The sequence below is a fragment of the Augochlora pura genome, chromosome 3 (genome assembly GCF_028453695.1).
Source record: "Augochlora pura isolate Apur16 chromosome 3, APUR_v2.2.1, whole genome shotgun sequence".
NCBI classification, from domain to species: domain Eukaryota; kingdom Metazoa; phylum Arthropoda; class Insecta; order Hymenoptera; family Halictidae; genus Augochlora; species Augochlora pura.
In genome coordinates this window covers 32,245,364-32,272,565 of record NC_135774.1, presented here as the reverse complement: position 1 = coordinate 32,272,565, position 27,202 = coordinate 32,245,364, and the positions used below count along the sequence as shown (strand labels likewise).

Below are 27,202 nucleotides of genomic sequence, written 5' to 3'. Positions count from 1 at the left end.
TGTTGGTCGGCCGCTTCGTGTTTCTACAAATAAGGGAATCCTCCGCTCGCCGGCAATAACGTCTGACCGTGGGAAAATGTAAATTCGAGTAAGGGTGTTGCGCCTCGCGCCACCAAACAGAAGGTAGGAACCTGGAAAATATATTTGATGATCGTTGCGTTTGTAATACGAGGTAATTCGGTCCCACGGTATCGGCTCGCAATGCGACTTTGTACGATATCTGTGTTCAACTGCAGTATTTCCCCTGCGACTTTTTCTAGGCGATCGTTTCAATTGCGTAGGAGGTTCTCATCATTTCGTACTTAAAAAAAATAGAAATTCCAGCGTAAAGAGAAGAAATTACTAGAAAAAATTATACCTCGATAGAAGGAGGTTCGTTAATTTTCCAATGAAATAGCAGGTGATTGCTTCTATAGCTCGGCTCCGGCAACCATCGCGGCTGCCAGATCAGCCGAACGTCTTAATATCTCAGCTGAGGCGATCTACATCCTTCTTGCTCCCTTTGGAGCTGTTAATCTTCCGGTCTGGGTGTCTGAATGCGGATCGAATGCGTTATCCAGCTCGTCTCACGGCTGCATCCAGAGACGAGGTAATTAAGGCAGTCCAATTATATCTGTTGCAAAGGCGCAGTTAGACGTTACGTCTCGCATCCGAGAAATCCTCTTCCATGGCATACGTTATCAACGTGCTATTAAAGGGCTTTAAGCGCGGCAACAGATTGGTTTCTTTAATCTATTGGGACTCGCGACTCCGTGCGGAATTATGGCGCTGGAAAATTATACTAGACCAAACCGTCGAGGCGAGGCGAGGCGAGGCGAGGCGAGACGAAACAAGATGAGATGGATGCGCTGAAATCGTAACGAATTGATACTCTGTGCGAGGTAAAAATTACGTCCGCCTATTATTCACCGCTTCTACTTATTGTCCGCTAACCGGCCTTTATTCTGCCATCTTGAACCTTCCACCTCTAAATTGCGAGCTTACATTAAATTATTGCAGTTGGGAAAACGGCGAACCGGTATCACTGCTCGCGAGACTCTGTAAGTAGAAAGTGCGATACTGGCCAGACACGTGTTAGTTGAACGGTGCTAGAGTGCGATGGAACGTTACGAATCTCTCGCATCGATGTAATCGTATATTGAGCATTTTGTAATTCTAATAAAATAGCGAGTAATATGGTATGGTAGCCACACGAATTCCATGAAAGGCCAAACAGTGGATTATAAAGCGGACCTTTTTCTACGACGACGAGGCGACCGGCGACCGGTGATCGCTCGACACATTTAACGACAGCGACTGTTTAGTCGTGGGTACAAACACGTGAAAATTTCTATAGGCCGGTACACACACGGCACCGCGTTCGCTTTATGGTATCGTTCGAGCGACAAATTGCACTAAAAATAACCCTTTGCGCTCTGCTGGCACATGACTATTCGTGCGTGCGAAGGTGGCCTCGAACGGGTACGCCATGTACACTCTGTTTTGCCTCCCTTTGAAGTGTAGACGATTGGAAGTCTCTCCTTTCCAGGCTTGCGAATTATGTAGCCGCGCGTCAATGTGGCGGTGGCGAACCGGAGCTGATACGTTTTTACAGCATGACCTATCTTCGGCCCGTGTGAAACCTTGCGCCCCAATGAATCTATTTGGAAGAGAGCTGCCACCGCGCCAATCGGCCCGACACAAGATGAGGCAGCTCGCGAAAAACATTCAAACGTCTCGTAACATCTATCGAACCGTTGACGAACGAACGGACACACGATCGCCAGAATAACTGCCGAATTCGTCTTTGGCATCTACGAATTTCCATCAACAGATCCAAAAGCACGGAAACGATCTGCGCGGTGCGTTAAACCGACACGACTCGACGCAGTCTCCGCGAGCGTCCACACGATGGTGTGATGAAATTAATTAATAAAATGCTGCGCGTCGAGTTCGACTCGTGTACGCGTTGTTGCGGCGTTCAAGGGGGCTCGATCGGAATCAATCTACATATGTAATTCGAAATGAAACGAAACGAAAACTGTTCAAAGAGGACGCGCGGTCTCGTTTCTAGAGCAGTTGCGATAGGAAAGGCTCGGCGATACGACTAGTACCTCCTTCGCGAAGTTCGCGCTCCATATAACGATCGATCGATGCAACAGTTTTCTTTGATCTTTGGAATTTTCCAGATGTATTATACATAATTTCTCTTTTCTCCAAAAATTCCAACGAAAACTCGTGTCGCGTAGAAAACAGTGGTGCTTATTTGAAAACACGACCGTTCAATTATCCGAACATCGTGGCTCGCCTAATTACTCGGTGGAACGAAGTTTAGACTGAAATGGTACTCTCGAAATTCAGTGGTCGAGGGATCCGCAGACGGCGCGACGGTTCGCTCCCGTTTCCCTTTTGTCCTTTCCTGGATCCGGACGGGCAGGGGGACGGGCAGGAGGACGGGCAGGAGGACGGGGAGGACGACGGGGAGGACGACGGGGAGGACGACGGGGAGGAGGAAAAAAGGAGGGCGCGCGCGTCGAGGTCCGAAATATCGTTGATTATGTTTACGAGCGGCTACCTTTTGGCGGGGTCGGTCACAGGGGGCGATCTTCAACCATCCGATTAGAGGTCTGCTTCGCTTAGCTACGGCCGTTCCTTCCATATCGATCGGATTCTTCCACATGGCAGATCAAAACCGTGGCTCGGCCGAATCATCGCGACACGACGTACTCGACGGGCCCGGGCCAAAAAGAGACATTGCTTCCGGTTCTGTTCGCCGAGCCACAGAATCAGAGCCAGCTGCGAAGAATTAACTCGATAATACTCGGTATCGCCTACGCGACACACAATAGAATACGATTCCACGAGTACGCGTGGCATCCATTATACTAGACCAAACCGAAGGCCGCTTCTCGCGCGAGCGTCCGGAGTTGGTTTATCTCAAACGCGTCAATAGGCAAAAGATGACTTGGACAATTGCAGATTTCGTTGAACATCTTCAAACGCAAAGGCCGAAACTGTAGGTAGACTGCGGTGATCGTAGAAAATCTGCGGTCGAGTCGACCGAGATGTTGAATCGCGGGGTCCATAATTTCCATTTTTCGGCAACGATAGGCGGTCCGTTGAGCGGTTCTTTTTCGCGGAACGGGCGCCGTTGCGAACGGCTTTTGTTGCGTTAACGGCCATGGCATTGCCGGCTTAACTCGGAATAGTCGACGATGTTGGACGCGGACGATGGCATATCCGGGAAAGGCGGCGTCGTCGTCGTCCGAAACGCAACAGTACGCCCGACTCTTTAAAAATACATGAGACGGGCCACGCCGGGCCGTGCGCGGGCATCGCGTCGGCCGGTATCGTGGCTTTAAAGCTGCAGCGAATCTGTGTCTCGATTCTCGATTCAATTACCTTTGAAATCCCTTGTCGTCGGGCATTAAAGCCGGACCTAATCCTGGGGACACGCTGCTGCGAGCTAGAGGCGGACCTGCATCCGAGCACGAGCCACCGGCCGCCGACCACCGACCGCCGCTAACGTCCCAGCGCTAACAATAAGCTTCGCAGAATCCTCTGTGGTCCGTGGCCTGCGCTATGCTATGGGATAACGATAATCGATCGGGGAAGATGAAAAAGTCGACGCTGACTGGCACCTTTTCCGACGGCAGCGCGAAAAGTCTCGCGGGACGCGGTTTTCATCCCTTTCGAAAATAATGATCGTCGGCGACCGGCCTCGGAGTCGTTTCGCATCGATTGCGTTGGCGAGGCGGTCGACCGGGGAAATTAAACTCTTTATGTCGCGCAGAGGCCTCAGCTCGTTACCTCCGATTGCTCCAAAATTAACCAATTGCGATTTAAACGCGTCGCATCGTTTCTTAACTTTAAAGAACACGTTTGTACGGAAAGGTACGCGAATACCCAAGCATAAGATTGATTTGTACCTTTCGTTTGTAAACTTTTGTCCGATCGTATTTAATATATTAAAGTTGCATCCTCCGTTCGAATCCAAATTCTCGCATCGATACAGTTGATAATCGAAATTCGTTCATCCGAATGGAAATTGTGTTGCTTTTCATTTCGTAGTTCTTTGTGCCGAAGAAAACAGCTCGACGCTGCCGCTTCTTCATAAAGTTCGATAACAACTATTTTCCGTTACAAGATATTGCGCAAACATTGCTCGTTGCTTTCCGTTTCGAAGCGGCAGAAAGTGCCCGGAGGTATTAAAAACTGCGGCAAACAGAAAATAGCCGTGGCCGTACCGTCGTAAGATCGAAAGATAAATTCCCTCCGTTTTATCGAACAGACACCGCCGCAGTCCCTTGCTTCTCCGACGAAAGGATGTTTCTCCAGCGGTTCGAACGATACTCGCGATCGGTCCGGATCATGTTTCGCGAACGAACGTTCGCGATCGGATACCGGATCCTAAGGTTTCGACGGGCGTGTTCTCGATACGTTCGCAGGAGCTCGTTCGTCACCGCGAACGCGACAATCTATTCGCGCGTTTCGGTCGTTGCGTGTCGCGTGTATCGTAGCAAATCGGCACTTTCCACGGTCGATCGCGAAAAGTGGCCATCCGTGGAATCTCACGGCGTTTCCACCTAGCCACCTCTCGCGTCATTTCCTACTCCTCGGATGGATTTTACCGGAATGGTTCCCAGGAACATTGTCGTAGGTCACGTACATCGGTCGAGCGCAGGACCAATTTTGTCAAATACGATTACCCCACCTGTAACCCGTAATAATACCGATGGAAGAGACGTTCTTCCGGAGAAAGAGGATCCTCGTCATCGATCGGAAGCTCCCTCCAGGTAGACCTATATTCGCTGATGCTGCAACAGTCTTTTTTAAAATTTCTTTTATACCAGATTATCGATCCGTTCCTTGTTCGTTTTAAATAGTAGGCGCATGGAAATCAACGATAATATGGTCGTAATATAGCAATCGTAAACGCGTTTGTATCGCATGCAAAGGGGAATACCGTTGTAGCGTCCAAAGAGCTCGCGTTTTACTTGAAAAGTCATACATATATCCAAGGCGGCCCGAGACGCGATATTAGTTGAGCGTTGTAGCAATTTCGCGCGGAGAACTTTCCGGTGACTTTCCGGTTAGGTTGCCGCGGAACAATTTGCTTTCGATAACCGTCTGTCGACGAGCACCAAAATCGGCGGGCATTCGATGCCAAAAGCGTCATCCGTGGGATTCCAGGCGGGATTCGCGGAGTCTGTGATCGATCCAGGACCCGTCTGGGAATCCCGACAGGACGGGGTTCGAGATCGAGACGGCGCGCAGCGGGTTGGAGGAAGAGGAGCGTGGATTCGTGGCACGCGCCATCCGAGCAAATATTTTTCCGAAAAAACGCGTGAAGAAACCGCGTCGAAATTTCTCGGTCTTTTCTCTCTGTTCCACATGTATTCGCATCTCTTTCTCGGCCTCGACCTCCTCGATCCTCTTCTAGGCGCAAATGTGTCGTCCGGAGGAGCGGCGAGGCGAGGCGAGGCGAGGCGAGGCGACGACAATACGCTTTCCTGTGTCCTGCGTTCGGCTGTTGGTCCCCTCGCCGCGCCGACCGTCGCCGTCGACGATCCCTTTCCATAGTCGTCTGCTCGGCGTGCCCGCGCCATCGCGTTTCTGCGATCTTTTATCTTCTCGATTTTCGCGTTTTCCCTTTCGCGGTATTCTGGCAGGCGACGGGGTGGGGCGCGGCTGCCTCGCGGGTCCATTTCCTTTTCGGTCGATGGACTTGAGCCGCGAAAGAGTGCGACAGGAAACGGCCACGGTAGCTGGTCGTGGTTATTTTCGAGGCAGCCGGCTCGATACGTGGAAGCCATTGTTCGCGCGCGGTCCTAGTTTGGCAGTGATCCTCGGTGTCAGCCAGTCTAATAAAAGCCGGGTCGAGCTAGAGAACGACTACCGATCGGACTCGACTCCGATTCACCCCTCTACAGGCAACACCCGGCCTGGATAAACGACCTGCTTCGGTTCTACGTCACGAGCGAACGGCCAAGTATTTCGTGGCCACGAGAGGGGCTGTTTCGGCGAGGAGGAGCGTCCCCGTCAATTTGATAGATCTCTTAATCGCTTTGTGCCCCTCTCGACTTCCGTCTCGCCACTGTTTCCCTTCCAAGTTTCTCGATAGCTAATTAATTGCTCTCCGTCGAACATTCCTCCGACGTGGCCGAGTTGCAGTCCAAGTTACCACGGGGCCCGTTTCCGCTACCAAAAATCTCGACTGATTTATCAACACGATCCGCGTCCGCGTCTCGCTAGACGCGGCCTCGTCTTCTTCCGAGCACGCTTCCTCCTCGACCGATCAAACCGGTTCAATTGTTTCGAGGCACTAGACTAGACTCCGAGTCGTAGCAAAGTTTTCTGCAGTGGAGACATACATTTTCATTATTCTTTACAATCTATAGAACCTCTGGATTCGAACGGTTTCTAAAACTATAAATATTGCGTGCTACGTAGATAAAGGAAATATGTTTATATAAAATGTATTTTACGCGATTAAACGTATTCGAAGATGTCGATGCGAGGAGCATTCGAGCGAAACGATAACGAGGCGAATGTCTCTGATCGTTTGCGATCGCTTCGCAATCCCTGGAAGAATAGAAGAAGGTTTAAGGTAGAAGAAACGAGGGTGTATCGCGCGGCTCTTTAATTGCTTTTCTTTCCGTTCCAGTAGCAAGTTTTGGCCTCGGTAACTTTCCGTATCCCAGTTTGGTTCCGCTAACGGCAAAACCCGGTGAAAAATCTCGTCTAGATGTTTCGCGCATAGATTTCGAACGGCGTGTGCAACGTTCGGGAAAAAGTAATAACGGCTACATAAATCCTGCCGCGAAAACTAGTTTAAAAGAGTTAACAGGGCTCCGATGACGTTTCGGAAAGCAAAATCTCGTTCGTGCGTCGCGTCTCAAGTTGCACCGGAGCCCGCTTACAGATTCTTCGAGATAACGCAACAGGATTCTCATTTTCCTTCGCGGAACCGCTCGAACGAGTACGCGGACGCGGACGCGTGCAAACAACTATACGATAACAGAATAGACATTTCCAAAAGAGAACGCCACGCGGCAAATGCGCAATTATAAATTGTTTATCGCGAGTTTGCAAATATTGGGATTCGCCGTCGAATAATCTGTTTAGATTTATAGCGTGCGGTAGAACTTCAATAATTCGACATTTGAAAATATCGGATGGAAGTAATTTAATTACGAATCGGCGATTTATCACGATACAGCTCGCGGAACTCGTGGCAGTTCGGGTATAATACAAATATAAACGTATATATCATTTTTGACAACGTATTACATTCCTGCATCAGCCGCGGCAGTTTTTCAAACTACTTTCCTCGTTTCTACCTAACCATGATCCGACATCGGCGATGTTCCGAGAATGTTGGATTATCGGACTTTTACCGTGTGCAGCTAACGTTGCGGTTAAGGCGCGAGACGCGTACATACGACGGCGAGGCTTCCGGGGAAAAGAAGATCGAATAAATCCAATCTTCCTTCGTTTGAAATTATTTGCCAATTAATTAAGGAGACTCGGATCGATCCAATCTTTCGCCATACGGACTTTTACCACCCCCTCCCTCTAAATTGATCGTTGTCAAACGAATCTTTATTTCACGAGGGATTTTCTTTAACCTGGCCTCCTCGTCGAGATATTTTTCTATCCCACCGTATTTCCGCCTCTTCCACGGAAAAGGTACTGGAGAACAGTGCTTTGCCAAAATGTTTTATACTTCGAATCGATAACCGTGTGTTTTCTTTAGAATCCAGTAGTTTACAACGTAAACTGAATGGGAGGAAAGATTTCTGCAGTATAAGATAACAGATAACAGCAAATGGGAGAATCGTTGTCCAGTCTTGATTCAAAAGATAGAGCACGCGAGTTTACATTGATATAACAGACGGAGACATCTCGAGAGACTACAATCTTTAATAAATAAGATGCGCGTCGAATATTTTTCAAAGAATCGTGCCTCGCGTAAGCTCCGTTAAGACCGACTCGGACGATCTCGGTACATCCTCTTGCAATTAAGGAACAGAGGTGCGGTATTTCGGTAGCTAGCCTTGTTAGCCTTTCAAATTTTTCAAAGCCGTTTCACGTCCGAGGGTCGGAAGTCGCGCCCCGTTCGTTTCGCCTTCGCTAGATCGTGATTTATATCGACTCGCCCCCGTGGAAAGGCGCAGAAATTCCGGTTAACCCTGTACAATAACCCTCTTAAGAGTGGCTAATGGGAGGCATCCGCTTGATTCGCGTTTCGATTCGAAACTACCCTTTCGCGGAATAACAAATTAGAAGCCGTGATTTACCGTTTGTCGAATCGCGCGCGAGTTCGGCTCGTTTCGTGCTGACCCGAGCGTGTCAACGAACCGGGGAATGCTCTTTGGACGAAAAAGTCGAAAAGTCATGGTGAGACATTGTCGATGCCGATACCGATGCCGATGCCGATGCCGATGTCGATGACGGTGCCGGTGCTAGTGCTCCGGTGGTGGTGTCCGCTAGTATTTATAGTATGGATTGTGTCTGCTTGGCAACCGGCCATCAGCCTAACATCTCCCGAGAATCTTATGGGAAGACCGTCTTCTCGAGTGCTTCGTTTCGTACCAAACGCTATTGGTAACCATCGATTCGATTTCCCCTCGAGAGTCGGCTTCTCCCTTCCCGCAATCCTCTCTACTCGGTATACATATGTATATTGTACGTAATATTACAACCGTACCCCGATCGATAATGCTTCTACATAATTACCGAGCGTATCAGAATCACGGCATGGAATCTAATTGATTGCTACACCGAACGGAAAACATTTCATGGTTGTTTAAATACGTCGCGATTCCAGAGAGAGAGAGAGAGAGAGAGAGAATCGTTCGACGAAAAGGATCCCGTAAATCAGCAACCCACCGATTGTACCGAAAGATGCTCTATTATAGGACATCCGCGGATTATCGCTCGCGAGAAGAATCGTTTGAAAGTTCCACGACCGCGTGACGCGTGGAATATTGCATCGCGTACGCGACTCGTCGCGTCGCCATTGTGCCAGCAGATTCAATTTCAATTTTGCTCTCCGTCGCGATACGTTGTTAAGGGCACTCGTTCGGATCCTTGATGCCCGAAAGAAGTGGTTCGCTGCTCTCTCCTTGACGCAGTCTCAATTCAATTTGGAGCCGAAGCGCGTTGTCGCGGCTCGTCGCTTTCACGACAACGAGCGAGCGGGCGCGCGCGCGCGCGCGCGGGCACAACCGACCGACCGGCCCGGAAACACTCGTCCGACGAAACTTCGCGGGTAACGCGATTTTCAGGTAAATTTCACTCGTCAACATTGCCATTAGGACAACACGCCATGGCTCTTAGCCGGAGTAGGTACTGCGGGATTTAGTCCAAACACGGCTCCTCTGCTACATGGCCGCACTATAGGCCACTTCGGGGTCGTCGCAGCAAAGCGTCGGCTCCCTGGCCGATGGCAAAAACTTTTCCTACCCTAATCGCTTGCTCGTTCGGTGCCCCGTCTCATTGATTTCCCCGTAAATTTATTCGTCTAGGGGACATTATTAGACGCTCCGATGATTTTTCAAACTTTCCGTTTCGACTAATTTTCAGAGACAAAATTATAGCTAGCACGTTATGCGAAGATGTTGGCAGGCGCTTGGTGACAGTCGTCAAATTATAACGAACGTTTAAAGCGTTCGAAATAGTTGGACCTTAAAGTTTCACCGTACACGTTTATTCCTTACTATTGGATGCGCAGATTTTACGCATCTGTTGCAAAAATGAATACGTTGCATTGAGAAACAGTCCCACTAAAATGATTTGGAAAAATTTCCACTGGTTCGGGACCGTATTCGATCTTTATCGTAGTCCTTAGATTTTATCGAATTCCCTACCTATCGATCAATAATTCTTCAAGACGCTCTAATTACTGAATCGGATAAAGCAATAAACAATTTAATATCTAGAGAAACTCGCCGATTACAGTTTCCTCGGAATCGGAAGATCAGGGATTAAGAAGAATTTACGTAGAAGCGTTGCGCCGCACCGCGCCGCGCCGCGCCGCGCCAGTGTATTATTTCTGGTATGCGATGTTTCTCGGGCGACAAAAGTTCGGCTCCCGGTTTGGCGGTAAATTTGAATTCCGTTCGAGTTTTAACTAATCCGAGCGCAGCCTGAGAGCGAATTGATTCGGTGTCTCGGGCATTTGTCCGACGAATAAATTCATTTAAACGCGCAAACTGCTATGCATTCTCATTTACTTGAAAATAGCTTCGCTGGACGACAATGGGAACGGCATAATTAAAGAGAGACGAGTAACGGCGAATCGACTGATTTGCTGCTTATTTCGCCGCGATTTTCGCCGACTAGGCGCGGACCGACGTCGACGTCTGCGAAGTTGACTTTGGCCCTCAAAATTCCAACACGGACCTCTTTTCTCCGGGAACAACTGCGCGCGATTAATTACGCGCCGCTGCGATAATGAGTAATTATTTATTCGAGCGAGTTGTCGCGCAGCGTTCTCCGTACAATTTCCACGGTGATACACCGGGTCGTAAAGATGAATCATTAAACTGTGCCAATTGTATCAACGGCTTCGTTGGAAATATCAGGCGGCGTCATTGTAAAAGATCGTCTCCCGGTCGCGCGATTAACGCGAGATATTCATTTTGAATCGAGATGTACCCTAGTTAAAATTCGATGGCTCCTCCTCGTCCCTGAAACGCGAACCGCGAAATCCGTTTCCGGGCACAAGTTTTCTATGCAAAAATTTCTGGTTTCCGAAGATTGATAAAACCAGGTGTCCGACGAGGAAGACTCGGCGTCGGCGTCGGCGTCGGCGTCGGCGTCGCCGGGGTGTCAGGGCTGACAATAAGCGACGTTGCATCATCTCGCCTAATCGATCGTTCGACCGTGACACGTGTAGGAGCATTTAAGATCGCGAGAACCCTAAGACCCGACACCAAAAAATCCTGAACGACGCCGACGCCGAAGCCGACGCGGAGGAGGAGAACCGGTTAATGGAAAGAAGTGGTGGAAAGGAAGAAGAAAAAGAGGGTGAGGAACGTTTATTGGACGTTATTAAATGTAATACCCGGAGGCGTGTCCCCCTTTCGGGAACTTTACCGATAACTTTGTAATTCCCTAAAACGATCCCCGCCACGGGACTTTCAAGACGTTCTCTCGACGTCCTCGCGATGTTTCCGTTCGTTCCAGCGACGGTTATTCCGCAGCTTGCCGAAGAATGGCCCATTATGCTGCTCGTCTTCCTTTTTTTCTTTCCGTCCGTCGCCTGCTCCAGCCCGCCCCCTCCCCCACAGCTGCCTACACCCCCTGTCGCTCCTGCCGGCCAACCCCTGTCCGCTCTTAGTCTTTGCCGCACCCGTACCCTTGGTTTTTTCTTCTTTATCCTTTCCCGGTCGCAATCGATATCGAGTTCTTTCTCTGTTGTCTCACCGTCGAACAAAGAGCAGACTCTTGTCTAAACGTCTGACACTCGTTGCGCCAACTTCTGCGTCGTCTCAATTTTGAGTTTCGGTGGCGGAGATGGGCAGAGACGGGGCCGAAGGAATAAGTTCCCGGAACTCGGTGCCCGATCCGGGAACGATAGTTTCCCGGCTGTTTTCCGGAGGATTATTTCACGTTGGCTGCGCCGAGACTGCAGGAGGAAGCGTTTGCTTTTTATTCCTTGAAAATTCGTTGCGACAATATTGGAACTTCGGACGGTCTTATAAGACCGCGAGCGAGCGTAGCCTCGATCGAGAGATCGATTTTTCGGATCGACGGGAATGCCGATCGCTCTGGCTACGCTCGCATTTGCGCCTGCACATCGGTGCAAGAGCTGCCCTCTGGCAGCTCGACGATTCACCTTTTAATTCCACGTTTCTTCTCGAACGCCGCCTGGTCACTTTTGTTCGCACGATGTCGGTGTATTCTTTTGCAGCGAGTAAGCAGAAATATGTAACGCTGGCTGCTCTCAACGGTATCCGGCGAGATATCCGGGAAACGTTTTAGAGCGTCGACAGCGTCGACGGGAAACGGGTTATTCGTGTGTGTATTTTGAATCGATCCGCGAAATGAAACTTCGAATCCGAATCCGCGTATCGCGTCGGGCGTCGATGTCAAAAATTAAGCGCGTGCCGTAATTACACGGATTACGTTTCACCACCAACCGCTTCTCCGTGTTGCGCGCGCGGCTAGTAATTAAAATGGTCGGCCAGCGACTCGACTTGCAGGCATTCTCGCTGGAAAAACTCTAGCTTAGGGTTTCAACCGTCGGTTCCTGTTTGCGCATTAAATCCGAAGTGCGGCGAGAACAGCGCGATGTAACGCGACGATTTGCCGAGGTCAAACCGCTCCAACTGTACCAGCGATTCGTAACTATCCGCGATTCCCCAAATAGAATTCGAACAAAGAAGTCCGATACCGGTAGAATAAAATTGATTGTCGCATAGTTGGATATCGAGTCGATATCCAGGACGACTGCAGCAATTAATATCGAATTTCGTTTCGACGATCGTTGGGCCGTTCGGCATATATTTTAAATAGTCGTTACATACTGAAATGTGGAAAGTTGGATACGATTCCATAGAGGGAGGAATTAAACATTTTTGAAACATAAGTAGGATAAAACTTTCATCGATGAAGTTTAAACCGGCGAACATTAAAGCAACCGCTCTCAATTTACCATCGCTGCGGCTGCTTTAAAAATTTCTTGCTACGAAACGGTGTTCCCGCTACTTTTATATACCGCTTGTGCTCTTACTTCATTTAGCCATTTTCTATTTGCACGCGCCGTCCTTCCGCCTGTAGAACCGTTCACAAAATACCATACAAAGTGTATTCGCTTCGTTTCCAAGGTTTTACAGTTTGTCTCGAAAATAAGTTACTCGAAATAGTTAACCGCCGGACCGAATCAAATAATACAATGAAAAATTCAATTCAGATTTACGTCACGAGACTCGGTTTTGAGAACAGCTGGACTATTCGGCTAAAAACACGCACGCAAGTGCAGAGGAAACGGCCGCAAAGGACGGAAAACTGAGCGCTGGCTTGTTTAAGAACCGGCGTTGCGCGACGCGGCCGTTCACCTGGAAAATAGAAAACGCGCGAGACCAGGGTCTAAAAGGGTAGAACGCCGTCGAGTTAGCGACGTTAATCAACTTTTTCGCGGAGCGGCGCGACGCGACGCGACGCGACGCGACGCGACGTATCGGCGAATCTATCGAGCCGCTGTGGAGTCGGTCGTTTCGCTCTCATTTCGTATGCAAACAGCGTAATTTCGTTAATGGGCGTTATCTAAAATGCGACCGAAAGCCTGTTATAGTAATCGCGGGGAATACGTTTGTCGCACAACAGCGCGGATAATCGATTAAGCCATGGAGATGGGTGCGTGCGGGGACGATGGTTCGTAGAAGAGCTGTGGAAGGAGAAGAGACGGATAGGAGAGGAGAGGAGAGGAGACGAGAGGAGAGGAGAGGAGAGGAGAGGAGAGGAGAGGAGAGGAGAGGAGAGGAGAGAGGCCGAGAGGAATAGAGGGAGGAAGATTCACTTACTTGCTCGTTCTCGCGGCCCGCGGAGCACGAATTTCGGAATTTCAAAGAGGAGAGACACGCGAGCTTCCTAAGACGGGGAACGCTCTGCAGCTCAATTTGCACGGATTCGTGGCTAAGCTTCCGCGGCGATGGTAATCTATCTGCTAAGTGTATCCCACAGTCGGTTCACGAAGTTCGCGAACGTGTTATGATACTCGTAACGCGACATCGAAACTTTCCTCGGCACGACAGTCGTCAACTTTTGCACTTTCTTGCTCGGCATCGATTTGCCTCGATGTCTGAAAGCGTCCGTACGTATCCTCGAAGTCGGCGCAATTTTGTTGCTCGATAAACGAAAACCTGCAAAATACAACGGCAACGCAGTTTTTTCTATCACATTTCGCACAGACTGTTCTCGCATTAGAAAGGAAGGAACTTTATCGAAGGAAGAGTTTATGACGCGATCCGCTGGTAAATAAAATTTGCCGAACAACCTATGGACAGCAACTGCTGGTTCTGTTGGGAGGAAAAATTTGTTTTCCTATTTCGTGGGAGAGCTCGACGGCACGGCAACCTGCTCGCTCATCTGTCTAGTCTTTTCCTTGAAAATCGGTCGTATGCAATAAACTTCCTCGGAACTCCTTCGCCCAAGTTTATTTTCACGCCACTTTGCTCTGTCTCATCCGGCGTGCACGTCGTGTTGTCACTTCCTCTTCGCCTCTGCCTCCACCTTCGCCTCAGCCTCCGCCTCCGCCTCCGCCTCCGCCTCTGTCTCCGCCTCCGCCTCCGTCTTGTTTTCGGTTATTTTGCCCGTCCCAGCTATCTAGTCGAGAGAAACGAACCCCGGTAAAGGCGTCTGCGTTCGTTACGAGCGGCCGTTCGCTGCCTCGAGAATTAATTCAACGTTTCCCAAGTTTTCGGGAAACGGTTGCTCGACTTGGAATTACCCGCGGAATCGCCGCGACATCGCTTCGACTTTTTCCCTTTGACGATGAACTCGCTTCCAGCCGATTTCTTCGCGGATTGCTGTTGGAACCGTGTTACTTTTATACTTTTATCAGGGCTTTCCGCTATCGAATTACACCGGGGACGATCCGCGTGGAACTAAAAAACACGCGACATTCAACGGTTCGTATCGCAAATAACAATTTCACGGATCTTTAAATCGTATGCCGAACGAATGTCGCTTAAGATAACAACCAGCGTCGTATCGTATCGTATCGTATCGTATCGTACCGATATTTCCGATTGTTACACGTCCGATCCGCAGTTCGATGTACCGATCATCTTCTACGTAGGATCAAGGGCTTTTCACTGGGAACGGATTTAATATTTCACGTTTTACTGCCTCCGTTTTCTCGTCTTTGTAGAGCCGGTCCAGACGTCGTTGCACGTCGTAGATATTCAAAGTTTACTGGTCGCGGAGGGGATGATTTGACAGCGAGGAAGCTTGTAGAAGGCAGTCACGGAACGATTTATTCCCTGCATAAACTTGGAAGGTAAGTAGGTTCTACAAAATGAGGTCTTCGTCCTCGTGGTAATCGTCGATGAAAGTTCCCTGTGCCGGATTGTAGCGGGTGCACGCATGCGGATCGAATAGCATCGCGGAGCCTGTCGCCGGGAGTTTACTGCTATCATATAATTGTCTTTAGCGGTACCACCGCTCCTCGAACTTCCCGTAATTGCTGCATCCCCCGCGAGTACACGCCGGGTGAAAATTTGTAAAACGCCCGAAAACGCGCGGAAATCAACGATTCGTGTCGAGGCCGAGCAATTTTCTGCGCGCAATGAAATTGAAATTTCCATGAATTTTAATGCAGACTTTGCCCGACGCTTGTTTCGAACCAGAGAAAAACGAATCGCAGTCTTATTATGCGACCGCGAATACGCGAGGGCCTCGCGTATAAAATAATCTTTAAAATGCATCGACTCTGCGGTTGGTTAATACCGAGAAGTTGTCGTGGCCGTGTCCGCGTCCGCGTCCGCGCCCCGTCGCAACGTCGTCCTTTGAACGACGACGAGTGGCAGTCGTCGGTGAGACGACTTTGCTGCCGGTCGTTTCGGATCGGTCCCTCGTATCGTCTAATTTCGTTATCGGAGGAATTTCTGCGCGCACCGATGCGCCCAGCTGTAAGTAAGCGCGCACGATTTAATACGGGCATTGTGTCATTACTGCGACCACGGCGCGATCGTAAATGCACGAGCATCGGCGAAAAGCCAACATTGTCCTTGTGTCTCCGACGGCGGAGCAAATGGGATAACTTTGTTCCATAAACTATGCGCGAAATAGCGGAACGCGTAACAAAGAGTCTTTCGAAATGCACCCGGCGATACGAACCTAAGCTCGAACAATTAGAATTGTCAGAAATGCAATAATAGCGGCGCTGCGCGGCGCGTCCCACGGAAATTTATGCTCGCGAGGCGCGTATCAATTCCGCGTTCGCAATAGGACGCGCGCGCGCGCGCGCGCGATCGCTCCTCGAAATCCATCGCGGATCCTCGTCTCGCCGAGCGTGTTTCCGTCGTTCTCCTTTGCAGATTTTTTCATGGAATTCCCTTCGAAGGTTTTTCAGCAGGGCGCACTTTTGCCAGAAAGTTATTCCGCGGAATCTCGTTCGAAGCTTGAATATTAACGTCAAAATATGACCACTCGCGTTTCTGGGTTACCAACGAGGATAAAATAGATCCTCTTTTAACGCGTTCGGCCCGCGTCTGCGTTCCTCTTTCCTCGACTTTTATATACCCCACAAAATTTTATTCCGTCTCTTGCTCCGAACTCCGTGCTTCACTTTCAACTTCAATTGAATTTTTCATAAAGAGTCGCAAGCTTCTCGGGTATATCGCGTGAAAACGGTAATAAGTCGCGGATACGCCCCTTTGATTCCACCTCGTACTTTATTCCGATGCGTTCACAAGAATCCCTTTAATCTTTCGCGAATGCCGGTTGAACGAGCGACGCGTCGTTTAAGAAATTTCGTAGACATTCCTTTCGAAATTTTTAACGATTCCTGCCGAGGAAACTCGATTCGCGGAGATGCGAAGATCGCTAACGAGACATTCGTGTACTATTTTACGTATTATGGCTTTTAAGTCGTTTAGTTCGCGTTGCAACAAGTTTACCTAGACACGCGGAATTTCAATCTTACGTTTTGTCTCCGTTTTTATGGCCCCCCTAAACGCACGAGCATTCGCATTCGAGCAATCGCTTCGCAGCCTCGGAACAAACAGCGTTCAATTTATATATTATTAACCGACGGCACTCCAATTTTCGAGTAGGATGACAGAAAACGCGGTCGACCGTTTATGACCATCGATCACGAGGTTGGAATACAAATTTTACGACTGGCATTCTCTGTCGTGCTTCCGACTGTAATCCGGCAGGACGCGCCGTGGAGCTCCTGCACGAAATAATGCAAGGATCCCTTAACCTGTGCCGCGTCGGTGCTCCGGCCATTATTACGAGAAGGACCGCGAGAAGGTTTAGAGGGTTATTGCTGTGAAAAATATACCGCGGTATACATATACCGAGTACCTTGTACTCGTTCAACAACTCTGTTTCGTCTTTAACGGTGTTTCGCCTCGTTTCGAACAGCCACCCGCTGACGTTTCCTTGCGAAGGGACAGGCTGTAATCGCGAGAATCGTTATAGAGCGAATCGCGACGGTTCTGCTCTGAAATGGATCCGTGGCTTAACCCTCTGGCTGTTGCTGGAGCGACGGAAAATCCGAGACGGAAGGAACACGCGGAAATTACCCACCAACGGAAAAAGGTTCGTCGAAGAAGGAGAGTGGGGTGGGGGTGGGGGGTCGGCGCGGCGTCGGCGAGGGCCTGGCAAGGGGGTGGCGGAGGGGGTGGATGGAGTCGAGCGGATGGTTCGCGAAAGCTTTTTAGAATGTAATTCCTTCCTTTCTCTACATGTACGTCGCGAGCACCGCCGGTATTTCCCGTGGGGAACTTCAGATTCGAGATTACGATGCAGTTATCTTCCTTTAATCCCCCTGCAGACCCAGCCCCCCCCCCCCCCCATCCCCCGCCCCATTCCCCGCTACTTCTGTAGCTCTTCATTACCGCCACACCTCTCGGGATCCATTCGTGCTTGTTAAGCCTTTGCGGTCGATCTTATTGTCCATCGCTCGATCAAAATTCCATCGCGGACGAAAGCTACGACGCTCGAGAGCTAGAAAGTTATTCGGTGATCGATGGGTCGATCCGCGTTGCTCGCGTACCGGGCTGCTAGGGGTGTAAGATTTTCGCGTAAGCGCGCGAGGCGAGCTTCCGCCGATTTTACATTTTGCAACGAAAACATGCATTTCTATATTCTATTTTCTCAATCGTATTTACAATCGTATTTGATCCGCTCGGTATTCCCGTAAACGCATAGAACCCACAGTCGAATGGCGACGCGAGATAAGGCGGCGTCATATCTGTTTCGCTTTTTCATGCTCGTTCGGCATCAATGGCGGTTTTGTTCTCGGGTTTGCTAGAAACGGAGCAAACCGCCAAAGCGATGGCTCGGCGGTAGTTCAGCGCCAAATCACAATCGATGTTATCTAACTCGTAAGGGTTAGTTCCGCCCGTTGCGTTCGAGTAATCCATATCAGCCAAGAAAATGACCGAGAGAGAAATTCCTTGGATTTGCCAGAGCTTTCGAGTATCCTGGTCGGATGAAACGATTAAATACGATTCTCGTTTTTCTGCTTGCTCCGTCCGGAGTTTCGGACGAATCCGAGGTACTCGGAGAAGAGCAACCGTGAACCTTGGTCCTTGGCCACGCTAAATTCTGTGGAAATATTTGCTGACATATCAACTGAATGTCCTGGCGCAACCGCCGGAATTCATTAGAAAGATGAACCGCGCGGCTGCGTTAAAATTCATTAAAACTGGCTGCCGACGCTGCGGAATTTAGGGACAGTATCTTATAATTCGCGCAATATCAACGATTATTGGTTACTCGATCTATCGACGGTCAACTTGATTCTTCAAACTCGAACAGTCTCGCCGACAGACGCGTTCTTAGGTTTCCCTAACAGGGGTACATCGACGAGCTTGCCAAGCGGCGCTGAATCGTAAAGAAGAGAACCGCGAGTCGAGAAAGGTCCAGACAGCCTCGTGGAACGAATAAAGATCGCCGTTTAATATGTGGGCCAGAGTTCGAATATCGCAGAAAAGCGGACGCTATACATACTCCGTTACACTGCAATCTGCCCAGTGTACGCTGTGCGCGAACCACCGCAGGACAGCTACAAAATTAACATACGGGATGACCCAACTACCATTCTCGAGTATCGTTAAAAGCACCGGCGATATTTTGGATGGTCGCGTTTAACTAGGACACACCGTGAATACGGTCCGACCTTGTTTCTTGGTTGCTGCGAGCTTTGTGCTAGTTGTGTACTCTAAGTACCGGGATGCCTAGGTGTCCGGAGAGCAAACGCGTTTCATTCTCATTATACCGTTCCAACAAACGAACTCTTACGAAAACTGTTTGCATCCTAAATCGTGCGACTTTTACCCACGCTTCCCGAACCTCTCGCCAAATCTTTTCGCCAGATATTATTCAGCGACTTCTCCGCATTCTCTACGTTATTCCTTTCTACGCATCGAAGATCGTTCTTTTCGATACCTATTCTGAAACCTATTCTGAAAGTTTTCATTTTCTTCGAATTTATCGAATATTTGCAACGACTCGGTTTACAGTTGACAGACTATGTTCGAACGTTTGCTTCATCGATCGTCGATCGTCGATTCGAGACATTCGAAAGGCCGTTGGAAATCCGGCGCTACTCGAATCGTTAAAAATGGCGCATCGAAAAACAGCTCGGCGACCGTTTCGCTGATTAACTGCTCGCGGATAATGGAAAAAGCTCGGCGGAAGGGACGCGGGTTCGTCGTTCACCATGAAAACCGAACCGCAGCCGGATAGCCGGATTCTTGTTTTACCAGCCGGCAGTCCGAGCAGTATTGGAGCGACAGCGTCGAGCAAATGACACTGGCAATGCCTGTAGATTGGGTGTGACATTAACGATCGTTTGCAGAAACGAAGTCAGAAATACAACGCGCGCGTTCGACGCCGCGGCACATAAATATAAATCCGCGAGACGACCCGGAGAACAGAGGGACCCATGAATACCAATAATAACGCGCAACCACCGACGACGATGCCTGTCCGCGGCTCTCTCTTTCTCTCTCTCTCTCTCTCTCTCTCTCTCTCTCTCTCTCTCTTTCTTTCGTTCTTTCTCTCTTTCTGTCTCTCTGTTTCTCTGTGTGTACACACGTGCGTGCGGCCACCGCGGGAACAATAAGTGAAAATTCCCGAGCCGATAATGTCATCCCTGCGCCTGAATGGTCGACGGGACGCGTCGGCAGCCAACGATGTCGCTAGACCGCAGGCAAACATTTGCGCGAGCCGGACGAGCGATTGTCAGTCTGGAGATTTCGTGTATCCCATTATCGATATATGAAAAATTCAGGGGCCTGTCACTGCTTTCAAACAGCGACAGCGTGAAGCGGACAATGCTTCGAATGGGTTTGTTGGTTTTTCGCGTTTCTGCATCCATCGTTTAAAATAGCGCGTCGCAGCAAGAATGGAGGGTCTTGAGAAACGATGCTTTTCTTGCGCTACAGTATGGAGGGCTCGGAGGCCAATTAGTGTAAGTCGCGAAGCATGCGCACCGAAATGGTCGCACCGTGCAAAGTAGGTTCGGAACGAAGAAAAATTAATTATATTCGGTTGCCGGATTGAACTTCTTGCTTGTTATTTCGTTTGTAATGCCGCGTACTTTTAATTACATTTTCCTCGTACCTCTGTGCAAGCTTTGGAAAGCGACGTGGATTTTATGGATAGCTTCGGTCCAACGGACTGCTGGGAAATTCTAAGGCGAGAGAGTTTCAGGATGGATCGAGGTCGCATGTGCTTCCGGAAATATTTCCTTCAGCCTCCAAACATCTTTTATACGGTTTAACCTAACGAAATTGCCGCGACTTAGTTATTTATTGCAGAGTTATCGTTAAATATCCGTACATTGTTTCAAAGCGGACTCTCTTTGAACCTTTGTTAACCAGCCATTAATTCTATTCTTGCGAAATTGTCCCGCGAGTTTTCTAACAAAATGGAGCGAATACGTTTCAATTGCGACTTTAAAATCTTCATTTTTCATCATTCTCGCAAATCTACTTCGCTCTCTCTCTCTTTCTCTCTCTCTCCCTCTTTACAGTCGCACTTCCTTCTTCAGAAATTGCGTGGATAGTACGAGCGGATTTCGTCGGTGAATAACTGAATTCATCGACGAACAAAAAGCCGAATTTCCTGCTCGCATCGTTAACAGAGAAGTACCGAATTACTTTGGCTATTATTTAAAATTAATCATCGAAAGAATATTACCGATTAAATTGAAAGTAAAATATCGAAAACAATGAAATATCTACAGAATCGAAATACATTGAGGTAACGATTCGCGCAATTTTGCGAAACACCTGCATATTTCATTTCGCATCGTTTAAATTTGTCATTCCGAACCGATATTACACACGTTCACGGGTGAAATATTTTCACTAAACTTTTCCACTTTATCTTCGACAAATGTCTGCGAAACCGCTTTGATTAATGGTTTCCTCTGCCCGACGGACTCGATCATTTATCGTTATTATCAGAGGAGAAACTCTGTACCTATTTTCATCCGTTTGCCAGCGTCCGCGAGAATTCCCGGTCTCGCACCACGATATTACACCGGTGTTTCCATCACGGAAAAACTATTTATTCTAATGAGCAATGAAAACGAAGGAAAAATAGATTAATTGTTGGTCGAAGAATTTTTGGGTCAGCGTCGTAGGCACCGATGACCAGCGTTATAGGTGGTTTAAAAAAAATAAGTGATTTTTCTTGGAATCTTCCGGTACGCAGGCTGAAATAAATAAGCAAACGATCCGCAGCGTTCGGAGATTGGTTCGCGCGCTGCTCTGCTGTGCCGCGGAGCGATTCCGAAGGCCGATGCACAGCGAATCCGCGAAGCGAGTAAAATTACGGCCCTCGTCTTAAACGAGCAGAGTTCTCCGGATCCTTGCCACGCGAGACTCGACGAGTCTATTAGCGACAATGATTTCCCGGCAATTAGGGGACTCGATCGACGCGAGCGTAAGGTCTATTAATGCGATTCGATGGCCCCAGTTGGCCGAGAAATGGCGATCTCGATTTGTCCTGTGCCCCCTCGCGATTGGCCGGCGATTTTTCTGGCACTGAATCTAAAATCATTCTCTCTGTTCCTGCTCGTCCCCGGCATCCCGGCATCCCGGCATCCCGGCATCCCGGCATCCCAGCACCACCACCCGGCTACCCTCGCGCGTCTCTCGTCTCTCGTCTCTCGTCTCTCGTCTCTCGTCTCTCGAGACTCGCCGCGCGCCTCGCCGAGCCATCGGGCCAGCGCTCAAAGTGTATTGTGTTCGTCTCGCGCGTTTGCTCCTTCCTTCTTCGCCATCATCTTCTCTTCCGTTTTCGTTTAGGTCCCTGTACGGTGCTCTAAACTTAGCCGGCGATCGCTTGTTCGCTCGTCCGCTCGTTCGCTCGTTCGCGTTCCCGTTCCCGTTCCCGTTCTCCTTCTCCTGTTCTTTTTCTCCGCGGAGCAGTTCGGTCCTGGTGTCCGCGTGTTCCCTCTTTTAGGAGAGTCCACCGGGCCGTTTGCATCGCCCCCGTTCTCGAGATCCTCCGCTGTCGGTACGCGTCCGACCGCTCGCGAATCCGAGATTTCGCGCTTTCTTCTGCGACACAGGCGAAGCAACCTCCGCTGTCCGTCCTAGTCGCCGGACAGGGTTGCTGCCAAACGGAGAATTTTTCTGTGGTGAGAGTGTCGCGTCAGAGTGAACCGGAGAAGTGATACCGACCGGGCATCCGGTGTAACGACCGTCTTCCGTTGCGCCCACGTCAGAGGGAAACGGCCAAGACCCGAGCTTCTGCCGCTTGTTGACCGAGTGTCTTCAAGCTGGAGCTGGCAAAGAGGGCTTTCGGCCTGAGGGGGTGAGTACTACTTCTTCTTCTTCTCCGTTGGCCGCGCGATCTCCCTCGCCCTCGCCATCCCGCTCGACGCTGCTTTTGTCCTCCTTTCCATCCATCGACCTTCCTTCGGCCTTCTCGTGTTTTCTATTTCGCCACTTATTCCACCTGACCGTCTTCCTACGTGGCTCCGTTTCGCCCGATGCTTCAAAGTTGGAAAGCATATTAACTGTATTTGCGATCTCTATGTCTCCGCTGCCCCCGCCTGATCTATCGTGGTTGCCGGGACGATACCGGCTGCATTTAGGAGACTGGTTGGAACGTTGGAGTTTCGAAGCGGGCTAACCGATTAACAAATTTTTCTATCAGGCTTCCACTTTTGCTTAGTCTTTGACCGTTGTTACAGTTTCGATGCAGAAAAGTCGGAAGAGTTTTCCTCCGAGACAATTTTCGCGAACGGCGTTTCGCAATATTCTCTCTCCTAAATTGTACCGTTTACCGACCAATGTTATATAACAAATGCAATATTATTGAGAAAAGTATCGGGTAACATTTTTAAATTTTAAGCAAAAGATAAAACGAAAGTTCCAACGGTTGTAACTGTCCAGAAAATTTCGGATGCGCCATAATATCTAGCATTGTCGTTACATCCCCTAAGGAGTGGCATCCGCGTGCAACGAGTGATCGACGAGTTGCGTCGATTTCGTGGAATTTCTGTGACGGGACAGCCCTAGGAAAGATCCCAAATGTTCCCGCGTCCTCGATTACGGTTTCCAGTGTTTAGAAAGAGCGAGTCGTCGGAGGGGAACGTCACCGTGGAGCCAATAATTTGAGCCGAGCACCGTGCTGCTTCGGTGCTCGAGAATCTCTGGTTTTTCAACCGGGCCGCCAGTCCGGCCTTCCACTCGACGTCCAAATAAGAGGATAAGACCGGTGACGGTATCTCGAATAAGGTAAAAAGCGCGACTGGTAGCGGCTTAAAGTATCGTCTTCGTCTCCGTCGACGCGGACGCGAACACGGACGCCGACGCCGACGCCGACGACGTGGGTGTCAAAAGAAGAAGGGACTTAGGCCTGCGCCGACCTGCTTGTTGACCGAGTATCTCGAAGGCTAGGCGGTGCGCGGCGGCGTTGGCTTTCGTTCCGCAAATACTTCATTCTTCCTTGGTCGTCTTCCTCCTTGCCTCCTTGCCTCCTTGCCTCCGCGCCGTTATCGCTTTCTATCCACTTTGATTTCTTACGTCCCGTAAATTCCCGTAACGGTCCCGCAATATTTATCGTTCCTCTTAGTTCCTTCGATTGCCGCGCGTTCCGGTCGACCGTGATTCTTCCAACGTCGGACGGACGAGAAACCGCGGTAATCGGCTCTTTAACCCCTTGCTTCCGAGCCTCGAGTCGCTTAAACTATTGCTCCTTTTTTTATTCTTCTTTTTTCTATTACAATGCATGAAAAAGTTGCATCTAGTTCCACTCGCCGGTGGCAGAAAATGCGCAAAACACCCGATGCATGGCGCTGGCAGATTAAGGCTCGTTTCCCACGGAGGAAACAGTTGTTGCGATAGAGAAGAATGTATCGTTCGGGCGTTTCCGCCGAGACGAATTTTGACGATGAAGAATCGTCGGTGCTCCGGGGCTTTCGTTCACGGTGACAGTCAGCACCGCGTTTTGGCAATTCGCAACGGCAGGTGAATAACGTTCTTGGCAATGCGGCGCAAAGCCGCGCGTCTCGTCGCGTCCCGTTGCTTCGGCGCGACTCGATTGGCCTCTGCTAAACGTACGTGCGTAAATGCACCTCGGTGACCTGTTTCTGACGTCTGTTTCGCGCGCGGTATTGTCGACGCCGCGCCGTTTAGGCGAAAATGCGCGAGTCGACGAGAAACTGCCGAAGCCAGCCAAGAACTCTCGGACGTTAACGATATCATAATATCGATGCGTATTAAGTCTACCGGTCAATTTCCTGTAATGGATCGTTTGATTTACGATCGATTAAGCATTTGATGACAACGTTTGCAACGTAGCTCGGTAGCCGCCGAGTTTTCAAAATCTTTTTATAAAATGGTATACTCGCTTCAGAACATGCGAGTAGAACCAATTACTACTTATTAGCGGGGAGATATTTACGTTTCCTCGATCTGTTCTACTTCGCTAATAAGGAGTAACGAAGTTCAAGATCGAGCCGACGAAGTATGTATAGCTTGCACTAGAGGTTTCTTAATATATTCATGCTTGAAATTCTCGCAAGGCGTACTTCCTAAACGTTAATCTCCGCTTATGGCCAAAGTGGAAATTAAGACTAATTGAAATTTCGCTGATCGTACGAGGGTAAAGTTCGCAATGATTAAAGTAATTGCTTATAAATATTTACACGTAAGAGGGGGAGAGAGAGACGGAAAATAAGTCGAAGGTAAAACAGTCTCCAGCTGTGGAATAAATCGAGCATAACGAACGTCGTTCTTTTGAAATAAACGCGAACTGGAAGCTACGAATAATAAATATCAAATGTACATAAACTTTCCATGAGCAATGAATAATTCAATAACTAGTGTCTCGAATAACAAATAAACGGATCAAGTGCTGCATAGCCTTCGAGAATATTTTTTTCGATGGTACCGTTTCATCGGAAAATACAGATTGGGATACGATAACTTTTCCACGTTTAAATAAAAGATTGTATAAAAACTAACGTTCAAAGGTTAAAGATTGAAATTTTAAATCTGGACATTTTATTGAAACTGTGCAAGCGATAGAGTTCGAAATAATGTTTCTTACAAAGAATATTCTCTTTGATCGAACGATATTTCGAACGCGCTGCAGCTGGTAAAATAAAATAATCGAAGGCTTCGATACCTGTCGCTCCAACACGGGTCCCCGGTCTATCAAGGAACCGTTTGGTTAGATGATTATGAAATATATCGTTGCGCCACGCGCCGTGTCGATCGTCTGCGTCGAAGCGTGCAAAATCTCTGCAAGCAGCGGCCACGGCGAAAATGCTGAAAGGTTATGCTCGATCGAAAGCTTTCGCGGAGCCAATTACGTTACGGAGCCATTTAAAGGTACTACGGGCTTCGAAGATCGAAAATTATGATCGAATATCGGCCATGCGAACCGTCGTTAGCCCATCGATATCCATTATTCCAAGAATAAAACCGAACGAACGCATTTAATGACATCTCGTCGAGATTCGACGAGCGCGCGTCAATCGCGCGCTATTAGTTGGCAATTGAGCGACGGTGATGAACGAATAAGGAAATCGCTCGAAACGGAAGTTTCATAGTTTGCAATGTAAAATAGAAAGCTGGTTGGCCACGCGTCCGACATTCGGCACTCGGCGCACGGTAGCAGCAGGAACACGACGGTCTACGAATCTGTAAACAGAATCGCGGGTAGCGGGTAGCGACCCCTGGATGGAAGTCAATGCTCGGCTGCAGCCGATGTTTCCCTTTTCCGCGATGGGATCGATCTCCGTACTTGCCCGATAATCGAAAGTCCCCGATAGACCGTTCCTTTCGAGCATTTACACCGGGTCCGCGGAAGATGAAGCGACTGTACGTGAATCGACGCCAGCTTCGGGTTTAAAAAGAGAGCGAGGGTACGGAAAACCGAGAGCGATGCCTGCAACTCGTATATATATACATAATATGAAGAGAGAGAGAGAGAGAGAGAGAGACCGAGACCGAGACGGGGCTAGGCTTTCGGTAGACGAAGACAGGAAGGGGCGAGAAGGAGCTGGTTGTTCGGGGCCGCAGGGGGCAGCAGAGGGCAGTAGGGGGCTGCAGGGCGTGCAGGGGACGTATTGCAGGGCCTAGCAGGCACGACGATGCATTTAATAATTAACTCGCTGGATACACGACGATGGATGTCTGACGGGGTTTCGCCGGGGGCTCGGCGCTCGGCGCTCGACGCTCGACGCTCGGCGCGTGCTGCTGGGTGCAGGGTGCAAGAGTGCAGGGGGTAGTTTGTTGCAGGAGTACCGACAGGGGGGTGCCGGCGGAGCCACGGGGATGGCGAAGCGAAGTAGGAGGAGGTCAGAGGAGAATGGTGGTCTGGAGGAAAGTGGGTGGGGCGGAGAGCTGTGCGAGGGAAAGGGGTAGTGCTTGGGGTAGGTAGGAAGGTTGCCAGCCGGAATGGCTCTCGTGCTCGTGGATGCTGCGCGACGATCAATACACCACGTGATGCCACGCGTCACGTCTCTCTTTTTCTCTCTCCCTCGCGCCCTCTCGCCCCCCCCACTCTCTCTCTCTCTCACTCTATCTCACTCTCTCTCCCATCCCCCTTCTTCTTTCCCATCGCTCCGCCATCTCCCTTTCTCTTCTCTTCTTCTCTTGCTCTTGCTTCCTTCTTTTTCAGTCTCTATTATAGTCTGCCCGATGCAACCCTCTCGCTCCCCTCGTGCTCTCGTTTCCACTCGCTGTCTTACTCCATCTTGCCCCCTTCGGCCCCTTCGACCCCTACGCCGCCGTTGTCGGCTGTACCCCTCGCCCCCGTCGCTCCCCTCGCCGTCCACCCAGCCAGTCCACTTTCTTTTGCTTCCACTATTCTCTTTGTCGCGTTTCTCTTCCTCTTCTAGCCCCTCTGTCTAGCTCTCTTCACCCTTTTTCCGTCTAATTGTACCCGCGGTTTCTTTTTCTTTCGTTACTGTCTTTTCTGCTCCTCTTTTTTCTATCCTATTTAATTTAACCCTCCGCCCCACTCTCTCTCTCTCTCTCTCTCTCTCTCTCTCTCTCTC

At 49.6% G+C, this 27,202-nt stretch overlaps 1 protein-coding gene across 3 annotated transcripts in view; it reads right to left on the bottom strand.

Moving 5' to 3' along the window:
- Positions 1-27,202, bottom strand: part of LOC144468083 (uncharacterized) — a 58,736-nt gene that overhangs the window by 3,875 nt on the left and 27,659 nt on the right. The window contains exon 1 of one of the 3 annotated variants that reach the window (XM_078177251.1): positions 3,382-4,323. The exons of the other annotated variants lie outside the window; for them this stretch is intronic. The gene's annotated coding sequence lies outside the window, so the exon portion shown is untranslated. Of the gene's footprint in view, positions 1-3,381; positions 4,324-27,202 lie in introns of those variants that run through there. 3 annotated transcript variants of the gene reach the window in all.